Below are 5,916 nucleotides of genomic sequence, written 5' to 3' on the forward strand. Positions count from 1 at the left end.
ATGATGGATGCTGGGCAGGAGAGCGGTCAAGGTAACATAGCAGGAGATGGGTATTGCTGGGGGCAGCTTCTGCTTTGCGTTAGTATCCCAAGTACCTCTCTTCTTTTGCAGGTGCTACATGCAGCCTCAGAGGGGTGGAGCTTCATGCTGAGAAATGGTTTGAGCAGTGAGGAGGTGGTTGTCCAAATTGGTGTCTAAGAGCAATGTAGTACACAGCAACTCCATTGAGTATTTCTCTTTGATTTTGCAGGCGCTGTGCGGGCTGCCTTTGCGATGGGAAGAGCAGTTGAGGTGAGCTGTGTAGTAGGGAGAAGGAGCACGCGACCGATTTCTCAGAAGCACAACAGTAATCTTCGTGTCTGGCTATCTTAGGTGCCCCAGGTGATGACGGCTGCTGCATTGGATGTTCGAATTGGGACGGAACAGGTGAGCAGAATGTCTTGGCCATTTAGCAGTGGGTGTAGTACAAGTGTTAGCACTGTGCAGTGCGATGCTGAGTATGGGCACTGTTTTTCTGTTTGGTTTTCTTGCAGATGATAATCAAGAGGAACCTGGCAGTGCAGGATCGTCCCAGTTAGCTGACTCGTTTTGAGCTTTTTCTGCCAGGGATGGCTTCAGGCCTTTGGCCCTCTGAAAGTTAAGTTGAGGGGGTTGTGTTTTGGAGTTGGGAAGAAGGCAGAATGTTGAGAATGGCAGAGAAGGGATTTAGCACGTGGTAGAGGGCTGTGCTGGAAGAGTAACCTTTTGTGCAGGTATAGGGAGGGGTTCAACCCTCTGCGCAGAGCTAGCGTGTGCCAGGCAGGGTAGTTACAGCCTGTATCTGTTGTCGTTTAGTCTATGTAGTCTGTTTGCCATGTACAAAGTCTTCCACAGGTCTTGATGTCATCTTTGTGCTTAAGGCACGTGCCACGTGCCTCGGGCATCATCTCTAGGGTCTTGAATGTCTGTTCTTGGTAAGGTGCCAATCGGGCACTGCTTTTCTTGCATCGCTATCTTAAAGCTTGGATCGGTCTTGCGTTTTGGAAATTTCTGGTCAGTTGTCTATTGCACAGTCATTGCAGGACATGTCAGCATCCTCAATGATTATTCATCCATTTTCCTAAAGCCCTGTTTTGGGACTTCTTCCACGCATCCTCTATTTTAGGCCTTTAAGCAGGGCTTCTTGCACTTGCATCCTTCCAGTTGCAGCCATATGTCTTTACATGGCCTCAGTATTCCACTCTTCAAGGACTGCTGTAGATTCTATTTTGCAGCTCCCTACATCATCTCAGCCAATGCAGACTCTTGTGTGCGAGTCATTCTTGCCGAGTCTTCTTTTGTTTCTGCATCATGTCATTGGTCTTTCGTGCAGAGTTTGTCTGCATGTGTCCGTGTCTGGCTGGAACTGCTCTGCTTGAGCCATAGAAGCAGTAGTTGGTGGGAGAATAGCAGTAAGAATCTATATTTAATATAGATACACGCTTAGACTTGGAACGCCAAGGCCATATGGTCCATTACAGAGCAAGTAGCCACAGACGTATCGGGTGAGAAGCACTTCTGCTCAGCTATGCAGCCACAGAGGGGATGACTAAAGCTGTCTCGGATATGCCCCTGTAGTGTTTGTAGAACAGTTTACAGTCTAAGGCCAATAAATTTGGTATGTGTTTAATATTTAATATTTCACTTTATCCTGTTTTTTCCTGCCTGGCTGTAGTGTGAAATGGAGATGGTATTCCTAAATGTAAACATTGTGTCTGGAATTGTTTGGCTATTGCTGACTTACTGAATATTGTGGGTTTTTTTCAGGTGCAGAGGCACGCGCTCTAGCACCAAGGGGTGACGATGGAGTTGGGGTTAGATTCCTGTAGCAAGGCGGGTTGGCTGCAGTGTTGGCAGTTAGATGCAACTGGTGTCTACACGACTAGTAATTGTATTTTGGTTTTATTTTTTTCTCTTTGAAGATGCAGAGCAATGAGCAAAACAGCATACCGGCATGGGAGCTGTCTTGGGCAAGAAGAACAACGGTGAGTTATGTGAAGAAACAGTTATTGTTCGTGTCTTACAGTCTGTGGAGTTATAAGCCTCCTTTGCTCTTTGCCTATTACAGGTGGTGCGAGAGCCTCGATGGGACAAGAGAAGATGGTGCCACCTGAGTGGGCAAGCGGTCAGGATAAGAGAGCAGGACATGAGGAATAATGACTGCGGGCAGCCTATGCTTTAGGGTAGTATCTGAGCATGTCTTGTTTTGTCTTCCGCAGGTGCTACATGCAGCCTCAGAGGGGTGAATCTTCACGGAGGCAAATGGTCTGAGGTGAGGAGGTCGCTGTCTAAACGGGTATTGCAGGGCTAAATTTTACAGAGCAACTCAGCTGAGCATTTCTATTTGATTTTGCAGGTGCCACGCGGGCTGCCTTTGGAACGGGAAGAGCATTTGAGGTGAGGTGGGTAACGGGGGGATGGAGCACGGGCCTGTCGATTTCTCACAAATGGGGTGCTGTGTAGCACAATGCTGACCGCTGGCACTGTTTTCCGTTCTGTCTTCTTGCAGATAAAGAGAAACGTGTTGACCGCAGGATCATATCAGGCAGCAGATGTGACTTGAGCTGCTTCTGCCAAGCACGGCTCAGGCCCTCGGACCCCTGAAAGCTAGGTGGAGGGACTAGGGCTGGGGTTGTGCTGGGAAGAGGGGAGGTGACTTGTAATAGCAGGGAGCGGTTTGAGAGGTAGCATAGAAGAGAGAACTGTGCAGGAAGAGTCCCCTTTGGGCAGGTAAAGGCAGAGGGGGTCTCCTTCTCAGTCTAAAATGATCGTGTGCCAGGCAAAGTGGTTCTAGTCTGTCTGTGTTGTCGTCGTTTACGTAGTCCATGTGCTGTGCCTTAGGTCTTTCACAGGCCTCGATGTCCTCTTTGTGCTCAAGGAATGCTTGGGCATCATCTCTAGGGTCTCAAGTGCCTGTACTCGTTCCCATGCCAATTGGGCACCGCTTGTCTCGCATTGCTGTCTTACAGCACGCATGGGTCTTGCTTTCTGGAAGTTTCTGGTCAGTTGTCTATTGCAGCAGCATTGCAGGCCACGTCAACTTCTCTGATAGAGTGCTTGCTTGCACTTCCTTGCATCTGTCCCCTCTTCTGGGACTTCTTCTGTGCATCCTCTACGTTCTAAGGTCTTTAAGCACCACTTCTTGCACTTGCGTCCTCCCACTTCTGGCCATATCCCTTACTAAGGGACTACGGTCTTCCACTTTTCTGGGGCTGCCGCTGAGACTTCCTCGCAGCCCCTACGTATTCTTGCTCTGTGGCATCTCTGGTCTGGGGGTCATTCTCCTTAGAGTTTTCTTTTGTCTCTGGTGTGTCATTGGTTTCACGTGCAGTGTCGTTGCATGTATTTGTCTGGTTGGAGCCGCTCTGCCTGAGGCAAGGAAGTAATAAGCGTCAACAGAAGTATATCGGTAAGGTTCTGTGGTTAATGTGCTGATATGCTCTGTACTTGTAGCCTAGTATACATACAGTATGCTGCCCATCGAGTAGCCATAGATGCAACAGCTGAGGAAAGTAGTTTCTGCCTGGCTCTGCAGCTACAGGGGGATGAACAAGACTGTGTGGGATAAGCCATTGGAGCGGTAGCAAAGCAGTTCATAATCAAGGGTGTTATTTATGGTATGTGTGGAACTTAACATTTGGGTTTGGTTGGGTTTTTTGGTTTCTTTTTCTGCCTGCTTATAGTGTGAAAGAGGGTTATTATTCTCAAATGGAAACAAGATGTCTGTAATTGTTAAGCTACTGCTGAGTATTGAGGTGACTTATTCAATATTGTTTTTCAGATGCAGGAGGGCAACCTGTGTGCCAAATGGTGATTGCTAGGCAAGGTGCATGCAAGCATCGGGTGCATGCAAGCATCAGGTGCATGGAACCCAGCATTTGTGTGCAAGCAAGCCAGGCCTCGGTGCATGGAACCCAGCATTTGTGTGCAAGCAAGCCAGGCCTCGGTGCATGGAACCCAGCATTTGTGTGCAGGCTAGGCCTCGGTGCAAGCAAGCCGACCCTTGGTGCGTACTCTTAAAGCAAGGACTTGGTGCAAGCAAGCCGACCCTTGGTGCGTACTCTTAAAGCAAGGACTTGGTGCAAGGGCTTAGTGCAGCCACGTAATCACTCGATGCCAGCTCTTGCCAGCCAGAAGTTAATGCAGGCATGAAAGCAAGGCAGCCAGACAGTCTTTAGTGGGTGTACTTGATGTCAGCTAGCCCTTGGTGCGTGCATACAAGCAAGCAGTTGCTGCCAAGACTGAATGCCAGCCAGCGAGGACTTGGTGCACGCCTGCCAGCCAGCGAGGACTTGGTGCACGCCTGCCAGCCAGCGAGGACTTGTTGCACGCACTTGATGCCTGCCTGCCAGCTAGTCCTTGGCTCATGCCCCTGAAGCAGTGAGGACTTGGCTCCTGGCCTGTGGTGTATGAATTGTGTATGCAAACCAGTCGTCAGTGTTCACATGCAAGCAAGGACGTGATGGAAGGAGTTGGTGCAAGCAAGGACGTGATGGAAGGAGTTGGTGCAAGCAAGGACGTGATGGAAGGAGTTGGTGCAAGCAAGGAGTTGGTGCAAGCAAGGAGTTGGTGCAAGCAAGGAGTTGGTGCAAGCAAGGAGTTGGTGCAAGCAAGGAGTTGGTGCAAGCAAGGAGTTGGTGCAAGCAAGGAGTTGGTGCAAGCAAGGAGTTGGTGCAAGCAAGGAGTTGGTGCAAGCAAGGAGTTGGTGCAAGCAAGGAGTTGGTGCAAGCAAGGAGTTGGTGCAAGCAAGGAGTTGGTGCAAGCAAGGAGTTGGTGCAAGCAAGGAGTTGGTGCAAGCAAGGAGTTGGTGCAAGCAAGGAGTTGGTGCAAGCAAGGAGTTGGTGCAAGCAAGGAGTTGGTGCAAGCAAGGAGTTGGTGCAAGCAAGGAGTTGGTGCAAGCAAGGAGTTGGTGCAAGCAAGGAGTTGGTGCAAGCAAGGAGTTGGTGCAAGCAAGGAGTTGGTGCAAGCAAGGAGTTGGTGCAAGCAAGGAGTTGGTGCAAGCAAGGAGTTGGTGCAAGCAAGGAGTTGGTGCAAGCAAGGAGTTGGTGCAAGCAAGGAGTTGGTGCAAGCAAGGAGTTGGTGCAAGCAAGGAGTTGGTGCAAGCAAGGAAGAATGTCCTTGATGCCTGTCAGCATGGATGGAAGCAATTATTTCACTTGTGCAGGCAAGCCCTTGATGTGTTTATGCAAGCAAGCTAGCGATGGAAGAACTTGATGCAAGCCCTAGGTGCAAGCAAGGACTCGAAGCAAGGCTTTGATGCGTGCATGCAAGCCAGCCCCAGGTGGAAGCAAAGACTTGAAGCAAGAAGGCCCTTGGTGGCTAAAAGGAAGCGCTTCACCTCTGTGCAAGCATTTGATGTGTCTGAATGCGTCTAGGGGGGAATGTGAGCGTGTGTGCAGGTGGATCAGTGTCTGAGGCTGTAGAGGTGGGAGTCGTTTATTATTGTGCTTTTTGAGGTTGTATGTGAAGTAGAATGTCTTGCCATGCAGGCAGTTAGCACAAAGAAATAGAACATAGAATTAACAATTTTTTTCCCTGGGTCCCGGCCAGTCTGCGAGGCGATGATCATCGCCAAGGTTTGGGCGCAGGCCGAGCTGGGACTGGCTTTTTTTGAGGCAAGGCCAAATTTTGAGGCGCCTGGGAACACAGTTCCCAGGGAGCCGTGCAGCCTAGGGGTGATGGCATGTTGTGGCTGGCAGGTGGTGGCACGCATGGGCTGGGAGGGAGGAGCGGTTTATGTGGCAGGGATTCCCTGTGTGGTTGGGGGGTGGTGGGGTTGCTTCTGAGGTTGTCTGTGTATTGTTTTGCTTTGCAGGTACTTAGCTTAAAAAAAAAAAATTAGAATAAAAAAACCCCAGCTGGGGGATTTTTTTTTTTTTCCCCCAGCTGGGTTTTTTT

General features: G+C 49.8%; 2 long non-coding RNA genes across 2 annotated transcripts; both read left to right on the top strand.

Moving 5' to 3' along the window:
- The first annotated feature begins 254 nt into the window (after positions 1–254).
- On the top strand, positions 255–1,157 carry LOC128850052 (uncharacterized). Its single transcript, XR_008447537.1, has 3 exons — positions 255–291; positions 373–426; positions 534–1,157. It is a non-coding gene; the product is annotated as an uncharacterized LOC128850052 (long non-coding RNA).
- Positions 1,158–1,924: 767 nt separating this feature from the next.
- Positions 1,925–2,629, top strand: LOC128850053 (uncharacterized). Its single transcript, XR_008447538.1, has 5 exons — positions 1,925–2,003; positions 2,087–2,143; positions 2,238–2,290; positions 2,375–2,415; positions 2,528–2,629. It is a non-coding gene; the product is annotated as an uncharacterized LOC128850053 (long non-coding RNA).
- Positions 2,630–5,916: the final 3,287 nt, after the last annotated feature.

Source organism: Cuculus canorus, chromosome 37, assembly GCF_017976375.1.
Source record: "Cuculus canorus isolate bCucCan1 chromosome 37, bCucCan1.pri, whole genome shotgun sequence".
NCBI classification, from domain to species: Eukaryota; Metazoa; Chordata; class Aves; order Cuculiformes; family Cuculidae; genus Cuculus; species Cuculus canorus.